A 26,660-nucleotide genomic window follows, 5' to 3' on the forward strand; every position below is an offset into this window, starting at 1 on the left:
CTAATTGTATTGTATTACATTTGTACCCTTAATACTCCCCCTCAATCTCAACTGGGGTAACCCAGTTTGAGATTGGAGAAACATTTCTGCAATTACTGAACACAATGTTGAACCATCTACAATCTTGCAATCTCACAACAAAATCTTATGTGCAACTCTGTTGAAACAACAAATTCTTTATCAAAAACCTTGGTCCTGCTAGCCACAGTCACTTCCAAACATGTGACTCAATGTCCTTAGGCAATATTAACAATCAGCTGCAAACACATGTGCCATGGCCCATGGCATAGCAATTGCATGAGAAGCTTTTGACATCACATTGCTTTTGCCTCCAACATGTCCACCATTGTTTGGCATCTCTTTGCTGTTAACTCCAACTTCTCCAGCATTGATTGGAATCACTAAACTGCGCAATTTCATATTGTTTTTTTCCAAAGAAGTTCAGCCCCACAAACTGATGTCTACACCTCTGTAGCTACTGCAAACCAAATAGAAGTTTTCACCTTTTGCAGATACAATCTTTCCATCCAAAAATTCAATATTCATCTGCCTCTCGCAGGAGCTTCAATCGAAGAACAACCTCTTATAAAATTGTAACACACCCTCAGGCCGGTAATAACAATTTATTGCGGGATTACCCTTCGTGGGATTTACCGTCATCAACTTCATTTAACATTAGCATCGGCCTTTAAAACAGAAAAAATAACAAACTATAGTGTGGCATCGGCCTTAACTATAGCACCATGGGATCGCCCTTTGTGGATTTTACCAAAACACAACTACTCTTAACAGTGACATCGGCCTTCACAATTTCAACAACAGAAAATCAACATCAATGTAGGATTACCCTTCGTGGGATTTACTTACTCACATCACAGAATTACCCTTCGTGGGATTTACCGTTAGCAACTTCTTCTACCCTTCGTGGGATTTTCCTATTTACATTGCGGAATTACCCTTCGTGGGATTTACCGTTTACAACTTCTTCAAACTTCATCGTATAACTGGACTTACTGTAGATTCATGCTAACAATTGAGTTGAAGAGACTCGACATTATAAGCTGTAATAAAGAAAGTACTGCACCATTCCTTCAATTTGCATTATAGAAACCTAGAATGCTCCAGTTAATGGCATGCATATGGAGGCAAGGTGTTGATGGGGCATCAATATTAGCGTCAATGTCAAATGTGCTAAATGACTTGTCACTAGTTCCAAAGCCTGGTAAAGCTGGTGACGAGCTGCAACAAGATGCATGGATGACTTCTCTTCCTTCTGCCTGTCGAGGTTTAGATGACTATACTCTAGACATTGTGATAAAGGAGAGTACGAGTTGCAGAAGATCAAACCCAATAAACTTGCAGACTATCAGTGAAGCAAAGAAAGAACTGGACACCACCATACAAATTGCACAATCTAGCAATGATCAATATTCTTGAATCCAAGAATCCCAAATATCACAAACATTGATCTTGAAGTAATGACCAATCTTGAGTCCAAATATCTCAAATATCACACTAATATCCCAGAAAAGATGAACAAAATAGTGAACATTTCCTTGTTGAAACATTTAATCAAACAAATTATGTGCACTGTGAAAACCATAAATCAAGAACCTAATAAGAACTTCAATCTTGACCCAAATAACGCTGAGGAAGCAAACCAATCAATCTACAGCAGCAACCATGGCTTCCCACCAAAGAATTCAGACAACGATTTGAGCAGACCACCAAGAACAAAGAACCAAATCTCCAAATCTCTGATCTCCTCGCGGCATTTAGTTTCATTTAGGCATTTTCACAAACACCAAACAGAACCCTAAATTCGATATTGTAGAATGTAGTTGGCAAAGGAAAATTAACCCAACAATCGCCAAAAAATCAACCCAAGAACAATCACGGAAGCACCGAAAAAGTAATGGAAATTTTTGAAGAAAATCTGAAGAGAAAATAAAACTAGAAAAACGATGAAATCTAATGAAAAACGGAACCACCAGAATCCATGGCGTGAGCCTGGTGGCTCTGATACCATGTTAACTACATTGCAATGTTTGAGAATTGAAAGGAAAATTAAGAAGGAAGATAAAGAAGAATGAACACAGAGATCTTAGAGAGAGAGAGAGAGAGAGAGAGAGAGAGAGAGAGAGAGAGAGAGAGAGAGAGAGAGAGAGAGAGTTTAGAGAGAGAAATAGGATTTGGATTAACTAACTAAATGAAGATTATATACACAGTTTTTATAAAAGAAATCTTAACTACTTTAACCAAATACTAACAATCTTCTAACTATATTACTAATTGTATTGTATTACATTTGTACCCTTAATAATCCCCCCACGTCGTCCTATTGCAAATATCCATGCATGCCTAATTTTTTTTATTTGATTTTATTAAACTCTTAACTTGTCACATGTGCAGCTACTACTGATGCCAAGAAATGCAGAGTGGTGATCGGGGATTATCGCTGCAATAATACAGGGTATGACGAGAAATGTGAAGAGAAATGTTGGTTGCAAGACCCGAGAAGCACGTCGAAATGCGAAAAAACCCCCGGCGTGTCTGGTGAAATATTTTGCACATGCATGATTAATTGCTGATGAGCAGGGTTTTTCTTTTATTCTGTATTGTGAACGTTCCTTCATGGAATATCAATGAGGAGAAATAAAATAATAAATAGGAGATGCTTTGGATAATATGAGAAATAATATCCATCTTTCATCTCTCCTTTAGCTGTTTCTGGTTTTATTCTTCGAACGTTTAGATTATCTTTTTGAATTTGTTATTACAAGCAATAAAACTATTTTGAATTATATTAAGAGGAGAAGGATGAGGATGAATCCGAATGCAATAAGTTGAAGAAAAGACTTTGTGTTTTTTTTTTATACAAACGATATTATCTGCACTAGAGGAGAGAATATAGGCTAAGCCTTACAAATGGGCTAGTAATAATATGATTCAAATTCGCCTTTGGCTAGAATTGAATCTAAAACCTCTCATTTACAAGTGAAGAATAATACCACTACACTATAGTACTAAGTGGCTGAAAAAAAAATTATTAACCAAGATACAATCCACTTTCTGCATATCTCCTTGATTTATTCATGAAGAAATTTGATTAATGGAGAAAATAATTATACGAGGGTTCCATTACAAATAAGCATGTATGAATGAAGAAAATAATCATTAATAATTATACTTGGATTACATTTTTACCCCTACATTTAACGGCCAGACATTAATTTAAAGTAAAAAAAATCATTAATAGAAGGAAAAAAATTCCCCCAATTACTTCACACAATATAATGGATTTGCCATTGTACGTAGTATTTGATTAGCTATCACATAAACAATCACTAGTCACAAATAGTTAAACATAAAATGAACGAAGTTAATAATGTTTATCAAGCTTATATCATCCCAATAAAGACGTTATAATTTAATGATCTTATAACAGTCTTCTTACTAGATGTGCACGTGATAAACCATGCAAAAAACTCGCAACACTTCCCCTCAAGTTGGTGCAAAGATGTCACGCATGCCCAACTTGTCAAGCGAGTTGGAAAACACACTATTATACACAGCCTTAGTAAGAGCATCAGCAAGTTGATCTTCAGATCTCACAAACGGAAACATAATAATTTCAACATCCAATTTTTCCTTAATGAAATATCGATCAATCTCCACATGTTTTGTTCGATCATGTTGCACTGGATTATGAGCAATCTCAATAGCCGCCTTGTTATCACAATGAAGTTTCATAGCACCTTTGGGGTTAAACCCAAGACCTCTCAATAATTTTTTCAACCACAACAACTCACATACATCATGCGACATACCACGAAACTCAGTTTCTGCAATGGACCTAGCCACCACTTTTTGTTTCTTGCTTCTCCAAGTAACTAAATTACCACCCAAAAACGTAAAGTATCCAGATGTAGATCGCCGATCAGTGATAGAACCTGCCCAATCTGCATCTGTATACCCTTTGACATTCAAATGACCATTCTTGGAGAAAAACAGGCTTCTGCCAGGAGCCATCTTCAAGTACCTCAAAATACGGGTTACTGCATCCATATGAGATTCACTAGGTGAGTGCATAAACTGACTTACCACACTAACTGCATAAGCAATGTCAGGGCAAGTGTGAGACAAATAAATTAATCTCTCCACAAGCCTCTGATACCGTTCCTTATAAGTAGGAACCTGATCTGGAAATAAGCCCAGACGATGATTCTGCTCAATCGGAGTATCAACAGGTTTGCAATCTAACATACCTGTTTCAGCTAACAAATCAAGAACATATTTCCGTTGAGACAAAAAAATACCATGCTTGGATCGTGCAACCTCGATTCCAAGAAAATATTTCAATTCACCCAATTCTTTCATCTCAAACTCAGTAGCTAGGTACTTTTGAAGACATTGTATCTTCTTCTGATCATCACCAGTTACTATCATGTCATCAACATAAATAATCAATGCAGTTAGCTTACCATTTTGTCGCTTTAGAAACAAAGTATGATCTGAATGACTCTGGATATACCCAAACTTCTTCATTGAACTTGTAAACCTCTCAAACCACGCTCTAGGAGATTGTTTCAAACCATACAAAGCCTTTCGTAACCTGCATACAACACATTTTCCAAGAGATGTTCCAATACCAGGAGGGAGATCCATATACACTTCCTCTTTAAGATCACCATGAAGGAAAGCATTCTTAACATCAAACTGCAACAGAGGCCAATCCTGGTTTGCTGCTAAGGACAGAAGAACACGCACAGTATTAAGTTTGTAACAGGAGCAAATGTATCCTAATAGTCCACCTCATAGGTTTGAGTATAACCCTTAGCAACTAATCTAGCTTTATACCGGTCAATAGAACCATCTGCTTTGTGCTTTATAGTAAACATTCATCTACATCCAACGATTTTTTTTCCGTTTGGTAAAGGAACCAAATCCCAGGTAGAATTCTTTTCCAAAGCTTCCATCTCAACTTGCATGGCATTAACCCACTTAGGGTCAGACAAGGCATCTTGCAATTGTGTTGGAATTGATACACTAGATAGCTGACATATGTAAGATGCATATGGTTTGGATAAATGATGAGTAGACACATAATTGTTGATAGGATATTTGGCTTTGGCATGCATATCAGGCTCATATTGTACTTTAGGTTTTCCACAATTAGCTCGTGGAGGCAACTGATAAGTAGAAGAATCGTCAAAATTTACCTCATGTATGCCACCATCTTGTACGAAACTGTTAGAAGAATCATCACTGGACGAACCATCATCAGGCAACTCGTTAGACATATCAGCAGCAGGCAACCGATCATTAGAAGGCAATTCTTCAGACATACTAATAGGCAACTCGCTGGGCACATCTGATCTATCGTCAGTAGAAATAGTTCCAAGAATAACAGGTGACCGATCACTATCTGTAGTCAACTGATCAGTATCACGCAACTTAATAGGTTCTGTTCCCAACTCTGCCTGTAACACATCATCCATATCATCTATTCGAATCTGCACTTCACTCCCCCTCTCCCCTTGAAGTGGAGAGTCGGAAGAGGACTTCACAAAATACGAAACTTCCTCATGGAAGGTGACATCCATGGTAAGTCGGAAGATGATAACACTTCTAGCCTTTCTGATTGTTAGCATACCCAATAAAGACACACCGGAGAGCACATGCATCAAGTTTACTCCGCTGATGAGAGTAGACATGCACATACGCAATACACCCAAACACTTTCGGAGGAAGCTTTGATACAGAAACAAGAGAAACATGTTATTGTAGCACATCGAACGGTGTCTGAAAATCAAGAACCCTACTTGGAACACGATTGATCAAATACACAGCAGCCAAAACAGCATGACCCCACAAATGATTAGGAACACATTTATCCAACATCAAGGAGCGAGCAACTTCCATTATTTGACGATTCTTCCGTTCGGACACACCATTTTGTTAGGGTGTAAACGGAGTAGTCGTCTGGTGAATAATACCATGATCACGAAAAAAAACATGTCAAATTGTGATTCACATATTCTCCCCCGTTATCAGACCTGAAGACCTTAACTTTGGTCTGAAACTGAGTAGACACCATTGTACAAAATTCTTGAAGAAGTAACGGAACATCACTCTTATTCTTCATCAAGAACACCCAAGTTAACCGAGTACAATCATCAATAAAAGTAACAAAACAACGGAATCCATTAGAAGTAACTTTCGCTAGACCCCACACATCAGAATGTATCAAATCAAATAGCAAAGTAGCTTTAGAATCACTTACAAGAAATGAAGCACGATGACTCTTAGCCATGACACATGTTTTACACTTGAACTCTGAATCACTACAAGTGCGAAACAAAGAAGGAAATAGATGTTTCATATAACTGAATGATGGATGTCCCAATCGTCGATGCCACAACCAAATTTGATGTCTGTCATCCACGTTAGCACTTAAAACTTGATGATTATTTGAACCAGAAACAACAGTATCCTCCATAGTTAAGATGTACAAACCCCCTATTCTTTTACCATGACCAATTATCTTCTGAGTTTGAATATCTTGAAAATAACAATACGTAGGGTAGAAGTGAGCAGAACAATATAAGGTATCAAGAAGTTTTCCTACCGACAAAAGATTGCACTTAAGATCAGGAAAAAGCACGGACCAATGATAAGGTTGGAGTCAGAAAGATAGTTCCTTCACCCTTCACAGGGGAATGTGCTCCATTTGCACTAGTAACATACGGATCACGAACATAGTCACATAATTCATCAAACACTCTAGGGTCACTAGTCACATGATCAGTGGCCCCAATATCTATTATCCATTTATTTGTTCCACCAAGATGCATAACAACACTATGATTATATTGAGCCATTGAACAAAAATCAAGAACAATAAAGGCACAAAAGATACGCAGCGGAATAAAAACAATTTACCAGATACTGTAGCAGAGCACTGTTCACGGCACTGTAGCAATCACTGTTTACGGCACTGGAGAGGACTACTGTTCACGCACTGTACTGTAACGCGCCACTATTCACTTTTTTTTTCTTTTTTTTTTTACGAAGGAAATCACAAAAAATGTGGACACAAAATTAAAGCACACAGGTCACCAAGAGCGAATTGCTCTGATGCCATATTGAACTAAACATGGTAAATACCAATATTAAACTAAACATGGTAAATATCAAAAATATATATGACAATATTTGGGAATTTCTTATATTTTCATTAATCTCCAAAGTGGAGTATATATAGGAGTTACAATTGGTATTACAAATGTACTTTACCAATGTGGGACAATAAACTACTATTTACACTCTAACTAATATATAACTCGCAACAAAAAGCATATGCTAGAGGGGTATTAGTAGAAATTGAAAACCATAATTCCCAAAACTATCGGTAGGAAAGATGGTGGGGAAACATAAGATAAACAAGATGCTAATGGGGTCAGCTGTGGTCTTCCCGTTCTTTGGGTACTTTGTGTTGGAGCTTCTGATTCATCTGACCGAGATGCTGGATGCAGATCATCAGATGTTTCAGATTCTGGTGCAGGACCCGGTGCGACCCCCTTTTAAGCTACCCATCAATTCCAATATATTAACGTTAGTATTAGCCTTCAGAAAAAAGACTTAAAACTTTTGTTGAAATTTAAAAGAAAAATTAGGTAGTAATCAATAATTATTACCTCTTGATGTGTCGTAATATATTTCTTTGCTTGGCATGGTATGATAATTAATTAAAACTTATAATATAAATAGAATTAGCATGAAATTGCATGACTATAGAATGTTGGGGCCTTCAATCCTCTTGGGGCCTTGCGTGAAATTTCTGAACCGTACTTTAAATTTTCATTTCAGAAAAAATGGGTTTGTTATTCATGTGGTTTCAAAAGTCCGATTTTATTTTCATCAATGATTTTTCATTGTGCTTTAACTAGAAATCAATTATGAAACTGTGCCTTGTGGTTTTCTTGATTGATTGTTTTTCAAAAATCATTTCATCATATATTCATTATGATCGCGTTAGTATCTTGCAAAGTTTGAAGATAAGGTAATTGACGGCCACGTTAGTTTCGTGCCATTTCTACTCAAAGAAGAGATCTTATTTTGGAATATAAGTATGAGATTGAGAAGTTTTAGGGACCGGCTATAGGTGTTGAATTTGATAGTAAAATCTTATTAATAAGAGGAATGCTAGTCCTTGTTAAGGAAAGGTTTTTGCACAGCATTGAGATCAGTATCTTATGGAACAAGGAAGCAAGATTTAGTTTCCTATATGGATCTTAATGGAATCCTATCTGATTTGGTAAAGACTGTATATGTATATATAGTGGCCTCTCCTCTCACAAAACTCATGCTCATCTTAGGACTTAAATCTCTACTTACACGTGTGGAGGAAGGAGGATAACAGAGAGAGAAACGCCTAACCCTAACTCCTGAATTCTCTTTGTCTCGCTCTCCCTATCATTCTCCTGTATCCTCTTTCTCAAACAAAGCCATGTTGGAATCCCGATATCCTATCGGATCAGGATCCGGATCCGTCAAGGTGTGGCATGCGGCGGAACTGGCAAAGTTCAAAGCGTTCGACGACCGTGAGGACAACGACCACTATATCCAGAATACTAAAGGTATGCTTTTTTTTTATAGGACGACAATAAGGCCGGCGATGCTGTATGGCACAGAATGTTGGGCGGTGAAACATCAACACGTACACAAAATGGGTGTAGCGGAGATGAGGATGCTTCGTTGGATGTGTGGGCACACGAGAAAGGATAAGATTAGGAATGAGGATATCCGGGGTAAAGTAGGAGTAGCCGAAATTGAAGGAAAGATGAGAGAAAATCGGTTACGGTGGTTTGGATATGTGCAAAGAATGCCTATTGACGCTCCGATTAGAAGATGCGACTATGGGACAGAGGTTCAGGGCCGAAGGGGTAGAGGAAGACCTAAGAAAACTTTGGAAGAGACTCTAAGAAAAGACTTAGAGTACTTGGATCTAACGAAGGACATGACACAGGATCGAGCACAATGGCGTTCTAAGATTCATATAGCCGATCCCACTCAGTGACTTGGATTTTCCAAGTCTCCAACCGAGAAGTTTTCCTCACTCGGGAAATTAAGGGAACACTACCCCAACCTACATGCTCCACTCAAAAAGCTTCAACATACAAGCTTCAACAAAAGAAAATTCAAAGAACTTAGCGAAGAAGGCTTTGGTGTATTTAACACAATACGTTGAAATGAAGGAAAGCTTATTTATTGATATCCCCGATAAGCTACAAATATGTACATATACATGAGTCAAATAAACACACAAGAGGGAGCCTTCACAAAGGTTGCTTAGGAGAAGTCTCAGCAGTCGGTAGAGCCCCAGAAAGAGAAGGCACCGGAGGGGGATCATTTGGAGCCTTAGTACTGGACAGAACCCTAGAAGGAGGAGGCATCAGAGGTTGATCATTTGGAGCTTCATTACGCGGTACAGCCCCAGAAGACGAAGGCAATAAATGCCTTTGGAACAAACCCACAAATCTCTGATGATCAAGTAAAACCTGACCATCAGTTTCCTTCATCTGGTCAAGCTTCCTCTTCATGTTTGTAGCATAGTCATGTGCGAGCCGGTGCAACTGTTTATTCTCATGCTTGAGCCCCCTAATCTCCTGTTTGAGAGTCATCACTTCAGCCGCCAATGATTCAACTTGGCGGGTTCGAGCAAATAGGCGTTGGGCCATATTAGACACAGAACCTGCACACTGAACACTGAGAGCCAGCGAATCCTTAACAGCTAACTCATCAGACCGTTTGGAAAGTAATCTGTTATCTTTGGGAGTGAGAAGGTTCCTGGCCACCACCGCAGTGGTCATATCATTCTTCATCACGGAATCCCCAACGGTAAGAGGACCAGTAGAGGAGACGAAGGATGGGCGCCATATGTTGTCTGGAGAAGGCGGGGCTGCCTCTTCAACAAGGTTCAAGTCAAAACGACGGTCGGAGGGGCCAGACATTTTCAAAGGTGTTGAATAGAGAAGAGGTCGGACAAATCAAGATCTTAGAAGTGCAAGAATGAAGCTTCTACTGGTGGAGATTCAAGTGTGCTTTGGAACTTAATGCCAGCCCCTATAAAAATCTGCACTCGACGGAGCTTCAGAAATCGAAGAGGCGTTTGCTTTCTCAAAAGCTGGGCTGCTTAGAGATCACGAGGGTTGATCTCAGAAATCGAAGAGGCGTTTGCTTTCTCAAAAGTTGGGCTGCTCAAAGACCACGAAGGCCGATCTCAGAAATCGAAGAGGCACTCGCTTTCTCAAAAGCTGGGCTCCCCAGAGACCACGAGGGCCGATCTCAGAAATCGAAGAGGCACCTACTTTTCCAGCCTTGTCAGCACCTGTCACACGCACACTCAGCTTTGCGGAAATTATGGGCATTCTGTCAAAGACTTCTGGGGAAGTAGAAAACACATGAATCTTACTGTTCAATCACCCACTTCCCACACGCAACAATAGCTCATGGGTACCACAGATAACTTTGCCAAAGTTCTCTGCCAAAGTTGAGCACGTGAAGCTTGCAGCTCCCACTACATCGCTCTGACCAAGAAGGGTAAAAGAATAGCAAAGAAACAGCACTAACAAAGTTTAGACCCATAAATTTTGAAGGTCTAGCTACCATATTATTACCCACAAGGGTAAAGGAACAGTACCACTGCTGGATAATTGGAAAGTCCATGTGTGTCAACCTCTGTGCTTCGTGGCAAGGTAGACTAGCAAACATGCCCAACCTTTACTCACATTCGAGAAAACACTCCCAATAAGATTGCTTGCTCCAAAATCGAAGAGGCACCGTCCTCCGAATCTCAAGAGCCAGACTCCCAACATGACTACTTTCTTAAAAATCGAAGAGAGGGTAAAGGAACAGTACCATTGCTGGATAATTGGAAAGTCTCTGTGTGTCAACCTCTGTGATTCGTGGCAAGGTAGACTAGCAAACATGCCCAACCTTTACTCACATTCGAGAAAACACTCCCAACAAGATTGCTTGCTCCAAAATCGAAGAGGCACCGCCTTCCGAATCTCGAGAGCCAGACTCCCAACATGATTACTTTCTCAAAAATCGAAGAGACACTGCTCCCCGAATCTCGAGAGCCAGACCCCCAGCATGATTGCTTTCTCAAAAATCGATGAGGCATCGTTCTCCGAATCAATCGAATAGGCGCTCGCTTTCTCAAAAGCTGGGCTGCTCAGAGACCACGAGGGCCGATCTCAGAATTCGAAGAGGCACCTACTTTTCTAGCCTTGTCAGCACCTGTCACACGCACACTCAGCTTTGCAGAAATTATGGGCATTCTGTCGAAGACTTCTGGTGAAGTAGAAAGCACATGAATCTTACTGTTCAATCACCCACTTCCCACACGCCACAATAGCTCATGGGTACCACAGATAACTTTGCCAAAGTTCTCTGCCAAAGTTGAGCACGTGAAGCTTGCAGCTCCCACTACATCGCTCTGACCAAGAAGGGTAAAAGAATAGCAAAGAAACAGCACTAACAAAGTTTAGACACATAAATTTTGAAGGTCTAACTACCATATTATTACCCACAAGGGTAAAAGAACAGTACCACTGCTGGATAATTAGAAAGTCCCTGTGTGTCAACCTCTGTGCTTCGTGGCAAGGTAGACTAGCAAACATGCCCAACCTTTACTCACATTCGAGAAAACACTCCCAACAAGATTGCTTGCTCCAAAATCGAAGAGGCACCGTCCTCCGAATCTCGAGAGCCAGACTCCCAACATGACTACTTTCTCAAAATCGAAGAGAGGGTAAAGGAACAGTACCATTGCTGGATAATTGGAAAGTCCCTGTGTGTCAACCTTTGTGCTTCGTGGCAAGGTAGACTAGCAAACATGCCCAACCTTTACTCACATTCGAGACAACCCTCCCAACAAGATTGCTTGCTCCAAAATCGAAGAGGCACCGCCCTTCGAATCTCGAGAGCCAGACTCCCAACATGATTACTTCCTCAAAAATCGAAGAGACACTGCTCTCCGAATCTCGAGAGTCAGACCCCCAGCATGATTGCTTTCTCAAAAATCGAAGAGGCATCGTTCTCCGAATCTCGAGAGCCAGATACCACAGACCACTTTTTCAAAGTGCTCTGACAGAGTTAAAACATGTGAAACTGGCAGCTCCCACTACCGTGCTATGACCAAGCAGGGTAAAGGAATAGCATTACTACTTGTTGTTAGGGAGACTCCTATATATGTCGACCTCAATCCCCAACGGACAGGCAGACCTGCAAAAATGCTCAACCCTTCATCATATCTGAGAGGGCACTCCGAACGAAGCCTTTCGAAATATTCAGCTTTCTTTCCCCCCGATAATACCTCTGCAAACAAGCTATACTAGAGCAAGAATATCTCATATCATCAGGGTTAAAAGCAAGAGTATCCCATATCATGCTTTTTCCCTGTCTTTTCTTTTGGCCTTGTTTTTACCTGCAAGACAAGGAGAAAGAGAGCAATCAGTCAGCACTTGGAATCAAGCTTCTAGCCAGGAACTGACTGCCTGGAACCCCTTACCTGATTACTTACCTGACATTGCTCTCGAGTACTCATCTTCAACATCTTATGTTTCCAGGGAAGATTCCGCATCTGCTTGAGGAACAGATAGGGCAAGTGCGAAGGATACAAGGAAGCATGTGGAGACAAGCGTAACAGCACACGTGCCGATACATCCATTACTCTGTCAAAAGCAAAAGTATCCCATATCAGCAGGGTGGAACGTACTCTAGATTTGATGGACTTGTTTTGACCCTCAAATTCTTCAGTCGGCCTTATACTCTGGAGGAAATCAGAAAACCCTCCAGCTCAGTTCAAGAATAAGCCTGTGGAAAGTTACTTCTTCAAAAGCAAAAGTATCTCATATCATCTCTTCTCATTTTTCTTCTCTTTATCCTTCATACTGCTGCAAGATGGGGAGAAGGTGAACAATCAGTCGGAGCTCTGATTGCTTACCTTGTCTGTCACCTCTTTCAGCAGACCTCCTAGCTCGGCGACTTGGGGGACTCCTACTACATGGTTTGTATCGCGCTTGACCAAGCCTGAAACTACAAGTAAGCTTCAAGTGAAATTGATACATTACCTTGTGCATCTCCACCAGTTAAAGATACCACCCCTGGATGGAGGAAGAGTACTTCCAGAGAAGATGCCACATCTACCTATGAGACAGATAAGGCAAGTCAAGACGACACCACACTCCGATACTTAGAAGTTTCGTGATTACGAGATCATTCTCCCACAATATTTCCTAATGTCATTTGTACTAAATCATTCACTTGTACTCACTAAAGGAGAGCTTGAACCTATGTACTTGTGTAAACCCTTCACAATTAATGAGAACTCTTCTATTCCGTGGACGTAGCCAATCTGGGTGAACCACGTACATCTTGTGTTTGCTTTCCTATCTCTATCCATTTATATACTTATCCACACTAATGACCGGAGCAATCTAGCGAAGATCACAAAAAGCGACCGTTTTCGCTACCTAGGATCTATCTTGCAAGAGAACGGAGAATTAGATGGAGATCTCAACCATAGAATACGAGCTGGATGGAAAGAGTGCATCCGGCGTGTTGTGTGACCGTCGTAGGCCACTGAAGCTCAAGGGAAAATTTTATAGGACGGCAATAAGGCCAGTGATGTTGTATGGCACAGAATGTTGGGTGGTGAAGCATCAACACGTACACAAAATGGGTGTAGCGGAGATGAGGATGCTTCGTGGGATGTGTGGGCACACGAGAAAGGATAAGATTGGGAATGAGGATATCCGAGGTAAAGTAGGAGTAGCCGAAATTGTAGGAAAGATGAGAGAAAATCGGCTCCGGTGATTTGGACATGTGCAAAGAAGGCCGACTGACGCTCCGGTTCGAAGATGTGACTACGGGACAGAGGTTCAGGGCCGAAGGGGTAGAGGAAGACCTAGGAAAACTTTGGAAAAGACTCTAAGAAAAGACTTACAGTACTTGGATCTAACGGAGGACATGACACAAAACCGAGCGCAATGGCGTTCTAGGATTCATATAGCCGACCCCACTTAGTGGGAAAAGGCTTTGTTGTTGTTGTTGTTGTTGTTGTGTCTTAGGGTTTATCTGTGATGGAGAAGGTGATCTGGAATTTGCAATTGGCTAATTCAGCCTTGAAATTCTATTCAATTGCTTCTAGATAATTTTTACTTTTTTCCCTGGACTGGATATTTGCTATCCTGGCAAATAACAAGTTATAATCGAATCGAATGGAATCGAATCGAATTTAATTAAATCGAATCGAAGGAGAAATAAGATCGAAAATAGACAAGGAATAATGACAGAAATATAAACATCCTATATGACAGATTAATCTTGAACTTGAAGTAGTGCTTTTTCTGTTGCAATGCTTTGAACTAGAGAACGAAAAGTAAAGGGGCCTTTAGTTTTATGTTTGCTTGCTTACACATTCTATTAGGAATTTGTCGTCTGAGGTGTAAGTGCCTTACAGCGCTTCTATGGCCCATAAAAACATTCAAATTTTACAGCGGTTCTATGGCCCAATTAATATTCAAGCATGTATACATCACTGTCAGATGCAGTTTGATTGTGATCAGAGACCGTCTAACAGCAACTAGAAATTAGACATATAGAAGACATACCATCATTATGCTAGTTTATGGCACATCGATGCTCTCTTATCATTAACCTCATGGTTTGCGAGTATTCTGACTATTGAACTTTAAACAAATTAACAGACAAAGAGGAATATATCCAAAGAGAAACAAAGAAAGAGGAGGAACATTTACAAAAGGGTGTTGGAGACTCAATGACTCGACTGACTCAACTGGAACTCGACGACAAAGAATCTCTTATCATTAACCTCATGGTTTGCAATTATTCCGACTATTGAACTTTAAACAAATTAACAGACAAAGAGGAATATATCCAAAGAGAAATAAACGAAGAGGAGGAAGATTTACAGAAGGGTGTTGGAGACTCAATGACTCGACTGACTCAACTGGAAAAGGATTTGATGTTGGCTGTGAAATTTGTTGTACAGAAGGTAACCACGGCACTGGTAATTGTCTGTACTGGGATTTTATTCCAGCAGGCGTTACTGTGCCCATCAAATATGATATAGGTTGTAAGTTCTGTGGTCATCTTGCTGGTTACCATGGGGGTGAGTACGGAAAGGAATATAAAGCTCGCGTTGTTACAAAAGAATGCTACCGGTGTTGGAAGCAAGGGCACTGGGATGAAGTATGCGCGGGATATATCAAGTCAGAATGCGGCGATTGGTTTTTAAAGCTGTTGGCAAAGAGAAGATGTATTCGGTTGGCAAATGTGTAGTAATAAAACATGTGAAGCGCAAATGCAAGGCAGAGTTTTTTGTCTATGGCACCGGACGTGCCTCATCAAGGCCAGTGGTTGAGGGGTGTAGTGTCAATACTTTGACAGCCCTTCCTTTTTGTTTTTGTATATTTAATTTGGAGAAGATTACACATTTTTAACTCCATGTGGTTGTGAGACCTGGTTATTTGGAAACACTTGTTTGAGGAACTAATTCTTGAGGTCAAGTAGTAATTTTGAAGTCATAAGATGAAAGGACATGCATGTCGTTACGAGTTTGTAGCAAATTTCATGCCTTTTTTTGGGAGCTCGGATGTGTCTAGCGAATCTTATATTAGCATACATGACCATTGAATAGGGACATTGCAAATTTGATCTAAGCTAATTTCAAAAGCTGAACTTTAAGAGGAAAATGTCACTGAATACTATATTTCGGCTTTGTTCATCTTCATTTAGGAGAAGGTCTTATGCACAACTTGCGTGGATGACCAAGAATTCTGCTTTCCCTTTTACACCCGACAAAGAGAGAGATCTGCCGTTCGTCCTAAATCATCCCCCAATACACTTGAGTCTTGGTTGTCACCAAGATACGATACTTATGTTGTCATAAGACTGAGTCTAGACAATTAGTCAAATTGTTCCTCACTTGAACGTGTAATCTGAATTCATGCTTTGACGATATAAACATAATCTGACAACATGACAACCTAACACGCTACCCCATATGATAATATGTTCCTATAACTTTTAAACTTACCAACAGTCTCTTTGTTTCCACATTAGGGGCGCGTTTACTAATCCGTTGAAATGAATTGAATTGAGGAGGAATTAGATTGAGAAGGAATTAAAATGAGGTGGAATCAGAATCAGATTCATGTTGAAGTTGTTTACTAAAACTGTCTAGAATCGGAGTAGGAATGATGTTGAGTCCATATAAGTTGCTTACTAATTCACTTCAATCGGAATGAAAACTAGATTGATTACTATATTGCCCTTACATAAATAAAATACTCTTTCTTTATCATTCCAAATTCTTTTTTCATTTATTTTCTCTCCATCTTCTTCCAAAACCTCCTTCCTCCGTGAATCTCTTTTATCTCATCCCCAATTTTTTTTTTTCTTTTCCTTTCTCCATCTTCTTCCCTGTCATCCTTGCTCCCTGATACTCTTCTTACCATCCTCCAATTCTTTTAGCTTGCTCATCTTTTTTCTTTTCTTTTCTCCATCTCCTTCCCTATCAATTCAATCCCAGATGCGCACCGAACAAGTTACAAACCCAGTTGTCGCCAATGACAACCTATTCTTCACCAACTACATCTTTGAAACCCATCCTGACAAAATCATCCCGAACCAATCAACTTAAGCCCCGTTATCGCCGGTGGACGGGATTGAGCTGGAGTAGGCACTCTGCTGAAAGGCATAATGACAAGGGTAGTTTGGGTAGAAAAGTCAGATTCCTGATGGAGGCTTCTCCCCGGAATCCAAATACCACCTCTATGGAGGGGATCCAATTCAGGGAGATTCAGTAGTTCAATTCCTGATTTTGTGTGAGCCCCACCTTGTTTCCGATTACTAAAATGTTTGGTAAACTGTTGAATGCCTAAAAAAAAAGTGCAAATCTGTTTCTTCGAATTCCATTCCGGTTATGTAAACACAACCTAGGTGTCACACCTAATCTCACAGAGTGTGTGACCACTGGCACTGTTCGTCTCACAATCCTTCAAACAGTTGCCGAACCACTCCTTGTATTTCTTGAATTCATCGTCGTAAGCCTCAATCTTGGAAAGGTGGAGTGCTACAAGAACAACATGTTAGGATGCCAGATGGCATCATCTGTGATTGACAAATGTATGGCAGATATAAGCAATTAGTAGTTGGTCAAGATAGTTAGGATTGGGAGTTTGTTACATATAGTAGCTTGTACAAGAAGAAAGATAGTTTATAAATGATATGAGTTTTATATGAGTATTCTCTGTGCAATCTGTGAAGACGTAAAGTAAAGTTCTAACATTGGTATCCGCCAGTTCGTTCCTCTCAATCCTTCATTATTGTATGACGCGACAAGCTTCGCGAAAAAATATGGAGTCCAGGGTTTCGAGCTTGGAAACTAAGATCGAGGAGTTCAAGATTTCGCAAGATGAGGTGAAAGTGACTTAGGAGCTTATCTTGGTGCAGTTGTAGAACCTTTTGGCGCAAGGAAATGGGGGTTCTTTGGGCAAATCATCAGAAGCAACGCTAGGTGACAATTCTTGCCCAGATTGCATGAACAATACCTACAATCACCATGATTCCCAATTTCAATCAGTAATCACGATCTCCATTCTTGAAGTTAGAATTTTCGAGATTCAATGAAGGAGATGATCCATTAGGTTAGATATATAATGCAAAGCACTATTTCAAGTTCTTTAACATTAAAGACTCCAAGAAGGTGAAATTAGCTTCCTTTCACATAGAAGGTTAAGCTTTGCAGTGGTTTCAATGGGCCAGGTGTTTGACAAAATACCCCAATTAGGATGATTTCACTACAATATTATGTCAAGAATTTGGTCCTTTGGAGTTGGAAAATTCTGCAAAAAACTAGGTGAAATTGAGCCAAGTAGGTACCCTCAAAGACTGTGATTGAATTCAAAAGATTGGCGAATCGTACAAGAGACATCAGTTCTGCATTGCTAAAATCATGCTTTGTGGGAGGGTTACACCCTGAATTGCAACATGATGTGAAGTTGTTAAAGCCAAAAGATGTCATGGAAACTTCTGCATTTGCTCATCAGTTGGATGTCAAAATTGTTGATCTTAAGGTGAAATCGAACACTAAACCTCCCTATGTTCAATCCAATGTGTGATTTCCTTTACAGAATGTTAATTCCAATTTTGGGTTAGAAAACAAGCCTAGACCAAACAATATTAGGAGGTTAACACCTAAAGCAATGGATTATTGTAGAAAAAATAGGCTATGCTTTCATTGTAAAAAAAATAAAAAATTGTTAAGGGTCATACTTGTGAGAGGAAACAGCTGCTATTAATCGATGTCCAAGAAACTGAATTGTGTATCACTGAGGAAGAAAAGATTGAAGAACCTGAAATCATAACTTGTGCATTATTTGGTACACTTTCACCTCCATCAATTCAAACAATGAAGGTTACAGGCTATGTCAGGAATTGTCTTATTACCATTTTGATTGATTCTGGAAGCTCCCATAATGTCATAGATATGGGGCTGGTGAAAAGATTGAAAGGGTCATTAGATACTAATCATGTGTTTAATGTAAAGATAGCAGATATAGGAAAAGTTGTTGCTTAAGGCACTCTATATCAGGCTCTCATCAAACTTCAAGATTTCAAGTGTGTTTTAGATTTATATGTTATAGCTTTGGGAAGGTGTGTTTCAGATCTATATTAGGCTCTCATCAAACTTCAAGTACAATGGTTGAGAACTTTGGGTTATATACTGTGGGATTTTGACAAATTATACATGCAGTTCACAAGCAACTCTCAAACTTATTGCATTACTAGCCCAAGGGTGCCTAAAGAACAATTGCAAGACATTTCTGCTTTACAAATGCATAAATTATTTTCACAAGATATAACAATTGGTGTAGTTCTTTATCACTTTGAACCTGATGATGTCAGTTCCTATCATTTGGGAATGGTGAATAGTAGTAAGGATGTTCAGAATATCACTGAGTTGCAACAACAACGATTACATACCTTGCTGCATAATTATGAAATGGTGTTTCTTATCCCACAATCATTGTCTCCTCATAGAAGTCATGACCATAGAATTCCACTCATTCATGGTAGTAAACCTCCAAACAGTAGACCTTATAGATATGGTTATATTCAAAAGACTGAGATTGAGATATGTGTTGCAGAATTGTTACAAGCTGGGTTTATAAGGGTGAGCAATAGTTCATGCTCTTCTCCAGTGATATTGGTGAGAAAAAAGGAAGGTACTTGGCCCATGTGTATGGATTACAGATGCCTCAATCAGATTACTATCAAAGATAAGTTTCCTATCCCTTTGATAGATGAATTATTTGGTGCTCAATTTTTCTCCAAGTTAGATTTGAGGGTATGGTACCATCAAATACGTATCCATCCAAATGATGTTGAAAAGATTGCATTTTGTACTCATGGTGGACATTATGAATTTTTAGTGATGCCATTTGGATTGACAAATGCCCCTGCCACCTTTCAATGCCTTATGCCATTTGGTTTTCTTATGAATTTTTAGTCATGTTGCACAATGTAGAATGAAGGTTCAAGCAAATAAAAAGAGGTCTGAAAGAGTTTTTGAAGTTGGTGATATGTTTTATCTCATATTGGTTCCATATCAACACATTTCATTAGCTACTACCCTTTCCATAAGCTAAAACCTCGATTTAATGGTCAATTTCTTGTGCTAGCTAAAGTGGGGCATGTAGCTTATAAATTGAAGCTACATGATCACTCAAAGTTGCATCTTGTCTTCCATGTATCTTGTTTAAAGAAGCAATTAGGTGTAACAATTCAAAGTACAGTACCATTGCCTGTAATTACAGATGCCGGTATCCTCCCAGATGTACCAGTTGCCATTTTGGATCGCATAATGGTCAAAATGAATAATTCAGTAATCATTGAAGTGTTGGTGCAATGGCAGAATCATTCTACAGATGATGCAACTTGGGAAGCTTTTCAAGATCCCAAACACAAATTTCCAGAAGTGTGAATTTTTGAAGTGGTGGCATTAGTTGTTGGTTTGAATTCAAATTTTACTTATGTGTATTACTTTCCTTGTAATCGTTATTAATGTTTTGTTTTGATGAACCTGTGTTTTGAGAGGGGTATTTTTAGGATGCCAGATGGCATCATCTATGATTGATAAATGTATCGTAGATATAAGCAATTAGTAGTCGGTCAAGGTAGTTAGGATTGGAAGTTTGTTACATATAGTAGCTTGTACAAGAAGAAAGACAATTTATGAATGATATGAGTTTTATTTGAATATTCTCCGTGCAATATGTGAAGACGTAGAGTAGGGTTCTAACACAACCACAAACATGAGAAACACCTCAACAAGCTTCTTAGTCATCATCTTTAATTCGTTGTTATGATGCTTTCTGTTTTAATTTCCTCGATGTTTACAAGTTTCTTCGCGACTTGGTTGGGTAGATGGAGGAGGAGATGGACTAGAGAATAAATTAATAATCAATTTGAAAGCTTATTTTAGACAGTAACATACAAGTGATTGATATTGTTCTTGCTGTGAGGACAAAGTTCCACATCGGTGAGGGACCAAACTATGTAATGGCTTATAAGGAGTTAGGCTACTCCACACATTGCCAATTGGTTTTGTGGTGAAACCTCAACTTTCTTCATGGTATCAAAGTCAGGTTGTCCTTTGTTTGAAAGCCCAAGGGCTACAGGTGCATGCTCACACTTATCCCTTGTGTGAAAGTCTAAGGGCCACACGTGCTCACACATCACCCAATTTGTTGTTCATGTGTCGGCTTAAAAATTGACCATACGTGCAAGGACATGTTGAGAGTTGACGATGTGAGGACAGTTTGTCTCATATCTTTATGGGATTAGGAGTGGTGTCCGAATTCCTTATACAAAATTCACCAAGAAAACTCCTACTTCTTTGCACCCAAGTTTTCTCTCCTCCATTTTTTAATGCGGATTGACATCAACTTTTCAAGAAAATTAATATAAAAGAATACGTTGTTGTAGGCATAATTTACTAAACGGTTATAGAAGCCATAGAGAGAAAGAGAGAAAGGTGTAGCAATACTAAAGAGAAGAGAAAGATGTGTAAGTGTGGGTGTGTTATATTCCACTTCATTATGCCTTTATTTATAGTAGTAAGGAATGTTAATTCCTTACCCTTTTAGGATTACAACTCTTAATAGGTAATCAACTCCTAATATTAATATAAGAGATATTCCAAGATATACTAGGATTTACACAATCATATTGCTAATCTAATAGGACTGCAACACTTCCCCTTGAGTGTGTAAATACTCAAGTAAATGGCGCATCAGTTCTTCAATGATGAAACAAGTATAGTTGATGAAGTCGTCGACACAATGAGCGAATACGAGTCTCAAATCAACGGAAGAATGCATAAAAAGTAAAACTCACAAAACCTCGCTATGGTAAAACCCAAGATGGGAGAAAACCCCATAGTCTAAGGAGAAAAATGAGAAGTTGCATTAAGTCAAAACTTTACATCTTTTGAACTCAAGTAGAATAACTCACAAGGGTATGATCAGCCCATGATGGGTGCCTTGTTAAAACCTAGTTAGGTAGCAAAAACCTAGTGGGAAAATGCTCCTAATCGTAGGGAAAAAGAGTACAATAAGATCAAGTGAGTATACTTCTGGATACTCCTCCTGAGTTTGACATAACTTACAAATGAGAACTACAAGCATTGCATATGATTAGATAGGCAAACCAATTCCTCAGACAAGCTTCTGGAAGGTTGACTTCGGCAAGAACGTTGTGTAAAGGTTGGCAAGGTTGTCTGGGATCGGTTTGCATGACTTCAATCCCCTTATGCTTTGTTGATGTAAATGTAGACACAATATGTCTTGGCGTTGACTTCGTTAATGTATCATGTATTGGTCGGGTGGATAAATGCGGCATAGTCATCATAGATAGTTATCGAGGCTCAACGATGGATGAAAACACAGTAAGTACTTCGAATATGCTCAACAAGAACTCCTAACCATGTCTCACTTGTAGTGTAGTGAAGTGAGGTGAGTCTTGGAACGATTCGAAGATTTCGCAACTAAGGTCATATCGTGGACCTCTAAGATTGCGATATCCCTAACTATAAAGACATAACCATTTGGGGATTTTTCCTTGTACGGGTTTAATAAGTAACTGGCGTCAGCATAACAACAAGGGAAGCATCATTCCGAAGATCAGAGGGGTTGGATCTGCTCGAGATGCCTTGGGATTTACCCTCGTAGTACCTTCAGGGTACGTCTTTAATACCAATTCAGTGGATGCGTGTAGACGTGGTGCTGCATCTTTACCAAGATCAAAAGTGAAAGAGATGTCCTGTCTTAATACAATGAGCTAAGTACAACAAAGCGTAAAGTTGAACTTAGATATATTTCGGATTCCATAACCTTTTTAAGGGTCTCATTTGCATATAACATATAGACGATCATAGATATACTCAAAGGTAACACATTCAAGGTGTAGTTCTACTGGTAGACCAAAATACCGTCAAAACAATGCTTCAACTTCAAGTCAAGGCATAAATGAGTTTTCGCAAGATCCTTCATCTTAAACTCCATTTTCAGGTGCAAGGTAGTTTTCTCAAGCTCTTCTTTAGTCTTAGTGAGATTCATGTCAACGACATAAATTGTAACTCTAGCAATTCAGAATAAGACTTCATAGTTTAACATGCAAGGGCATAATTCATCCATGACTGATCAAATAATCACTTAGACGGGTATACCACATCCGTCAAATTGTAAGTGAACGCCTCAAACAAGTTAAGAAGGTGTTCCGTGGTATAGAACTATTTGAATCAGTCCATATAATTCTTCGAGAACTTACATGTAAATCTCTATATCTATATCCCCATGGAGAAAACACTAACCACATTTCATAATGTTGCTATCAATCACAAGACGTTTGAGAGAAACCTTGCGTCGACATGCATCATATTGCACTATTTCATTCATCTCATAACACTTCTTTTCCCACTTGTAACATAACGTGATTACCTTGGGCAATGTAGGAACGACAGGTCCAATACATACTTTGGTAAAAAATTTGACTTGGATTGTAACTTTAGTTTTCCAATCAGTTCTACGTTGTCATTTAATCAACGAAACACGGTTCGATATCGTCGCTTTTCATTTATGTCGGTAGCTACCATATAAGTGAAAACATCATCGATGGTAATTTTATTACAATTCCATTTAGCTCATCCAAACTAGTATACTGGACCAAGAACTTCATGTCTCAGGAGTAATCCGAATTAATCTCATGAGATGGAAATGATTTGAGACAGCGATCGAGTTTAGATTCATTTTATGATGTGCCTTCCTCTTCTAGGGAAGTGATCATACGAACCAAGTGATCTGTCATGCTCTAGGCCAAGACAGATTGATTGGTTATCCGCCGATGTATCGAACTGTCCAGTAGGGGCGGCACACCCTCCAAGGATGTTGACTCGACTTCCATTAAGTACGTCTATCCTTGCAGGCATGTTTGCAGCTGGTATATGATCTCGTCACTTTAGCTAGATCAGAGGAATGCGTCTGGAGCAACATTCTGAAATCTAGAATTCATCGCACTTATTTATCATACATGTGCGGTATTGGGATCGAGATGAGACGTAGTGAGCAACGTCCACACAAATTCACGCCATTCTCTAGGAACATTGACATTCGTATCTCCCCCTAATGGTGGGAAGACTATCTTATTAAAGTGACAACCCACAAATGAGCGGTAAAGAGATTGCGTGCAAAGGCTCGAAAAGAGCTAGTGCGAAGGAGAATCATAATCAACAAATATTCACATCCTTCTTTTAGGACCCATATTGGTACGTTGCGGCAGCGCAACTTGGCACATGAAATGCACACCCAAATGCGTAAATACGAAAATTGTCAGGTTCGTACCCAATAACCAACTATAACATCATATAGATTGGATGGCAATGGGCCTCAAGGCAGACCAACATAACTATATACAAGATTGCATAGCCCTAGGTAGAAACCGAAAACTTGGTATGTTTACCAAAATCCAAGCGATCATTTAAATTGCGCTTTATGATCGCTAGGCGAGGCTATTTGGGGTGAACATGGGAATTCGATATTCAATTATAAACCCAAAATACATGCAATACTTTATCAAAAATCGTCGATATAAACTCTCCGGCATTATCCAGTCTCCCAGACCTTATAGGATATGTAAGGTGGTGAACCCTTAATCGACTAGGGGGTTTAGCAGCAATGTGTGTGGACAAACATGTGACTAGTTTGTCGATTCATTAACCAAAACCATAAGTATTTATATGGTCTGCATTTTGGTTAGATTAGTCCACATATATTCCCTTGAATCCACTGTGAAAAAAAAAAAAAAAAAAAAAAAGGTGGTTTCGTATCTTTGCGAGGAATGATATAGAAAATCAATTTCCCTAATGAACAGGTTTGGCAAAGTGTGCTTGTAGGCACAAGATCCTTACTTCGGGTAAGGAGATGCATTGTAGCATCATTGTTTGACCTAAGTATCCTAAATGGTCGTGCTAAATCAAGTAAACTGCTCAATCACCAGGCTTCAGGCCGGCCATATGTGGTGTATTCCTAGTTGGGAGACAGCCCATTGGCCCCAAAGCAAAGCTTCAGGCTCATTTTTTGAGGTGCTACAAAGATATTCACTCTATTTTCTTCAGTGGTTTCATTTATGATCATTGTTCTCTCGAATATCCTTTAAAACTCAACGACAGGGAAAATTTAAGGTCTCTTAAATGGTGATGCAGTACCATTCATACAACGAGGAGCATGCCAATGCTCTTAATCAAGTTGGATAGACCTGAAGTCGTTGTTAGAGATGTGATTTAGGTGTAAAGTTAGTGTGCGTAGTACGCATTCATCCAGACAGCTAACTTTCCCACATTCATACTTAATCACGTGTTTAATTAAATTGGTCACGTATACAAGAAACATAATTCAATTAACTCGTATTGGATGATAATATCATTAAGATTATTCATAAGTAAAACATACACCAAACTTGAATCCAAGAACAAGGAAAAATGTTCACAAAGTAAATGGTTTACTAAGGGGATTCGGCCAACAAGGCCATCCATGTCAAAATTATGCTCTTCCAACGGTGTTTGGTGGAGCAAAATTAGTCTCACATAATGACTACTAGAATGGTACTCCTCAACAACATTGGTAGGGGCATGAACATGTGCATAACCAATGATCTATTCCATCAAGACGGAAGTATAGTCTGCAAGGTTAAGGTTCATGAATATTATCCCTTATTCTTGAAGTTTTAGGTCTTAGGTGTCGAGGATCACGCTTTAGGCATGATGCCACACCTTGGCAGGCCCTGATTCTACCATATGTTTGTGGTAGTAATTAGATTCGAGAATTTGGTGAACTTCCGCTTTCTACACTTGTTGCTTCATGAGCGAGCTAAAAATAAGGAAGGACAAGAAAAAGTATTCTCCAGTCGAAATTCGATCGGATTTATAAACTTCAAAATTGTACTCATTCATGGACGTAATCATGGTGTGCATCGAGCAATATCTTTCATGATTAGACGGTTCATGGTATGAGCCACAGAGCCATAGAATCCTCGTTCAAGGGGTACTTCCATTGGTAATGCTTCGGGCATAAGTCATCAAATGAAGATCATAACGGAGGCTTATTCAGCTCTTCCATGCCATTGTCGGCTACAATGGTTTCTCAGCTTCTTGATAGTCAAGTGGATATTCACGTCTTGTACCCCACATAAAGTGGTTTCTCTTAGAAACATCCAAATCAGGAAAATCGAATTTGTAATGGTTCGACAATCCACTAAATTGGAGGGAACAAGATTGTGATTAGTGTTATGGGAATGACCATAAGCATCAAAGTTAGAACATTCAAGTTCTAAGACATGGTTTTCATGAAAAATGTCAGGTTTTCATGTGTGTATTGTTTTATGAAAACTTCAGGTTCAAAGGCACTAAATTTGAAACTACAGGTTCAATTTTAGTTTATGAATGTTTAGTTCATGAAATAGAGGTTCCTGCAAGAACACAGAATGCAATATATAATTAAGTGTAGTGGATTTGAGTTTCTTCGGGAACTTAAGTGTGAGACCTTCGTTACTACAAAAGTATGTCAACGGTTCAAAGTATAAAAATAAATTATTGAATCGTTAATGTCCAATAGTGATCTTCATGTCAATAATTTTGGATTCATTATCAGATTAATGGACTAAAGGTCACTTTTAATTAATTCAATAAATCGGGACCATTCGGGGTCGATTGTAAAAGCAAAAATAATTATAACATTCGGGTTAAAATTATTTAAAATGCCAAAAAAAAAAGCATTGGGTCAAAAAAGAATGCTAAATAAAGCATTGGGTCAAAAACCATAGCCCAAAAATTTTGGGTTGGGTGCCATAAGTAGGCAAAGGCCATAAAGGCCTCGGGAGTGGGCTACAGGCCACAGGCCTGGGTGTGAACAAAAAAGGGCAGCCTAAGTTGCTGGTTTTGGCCCAAAGAGCCCAACCAAGAGGCTGGCGTGATTTTAGGCCAAGGAAAGGTGCAGGAACAAGCCCAA

At 39.3% G+C, this 26,660-nt stretch overlaps 1 long non-coding RNA gene across 1 annotated transcript; it reads left to right on the plus strand.

The window, feature by feature from the left end:
* The first annotated feature begins 8,365 nt into the window (after window positions 1–8,365).
* On the plus strand, window positions 8,366–15,633 carry LOC139189585 (uncharacterized). Its single transcript, XR_011573356.1, has 2 exons — window positions 8,366–8,642; window positions 14,781–15,633. It is a non-coding gene; the product is annotated as an uncharacterized lncRNA (long non-coding RNA).
* The last annotated feature ends 11,027 nt before the right edge of the window (window positions 15,634–26,660 follow it).

Source organism: Malus domestica, chromosome 11, assembly GCF_042453785.1.
Source record: "Malus domestica chromosome 11, GDT2T_hap1".
Lineage (NCBI taxonomy): Eukaryota > Viridiplantae > Streptophyta > Magnoliopsida > Rosales > Rosaceae > Malus > Malus domestica.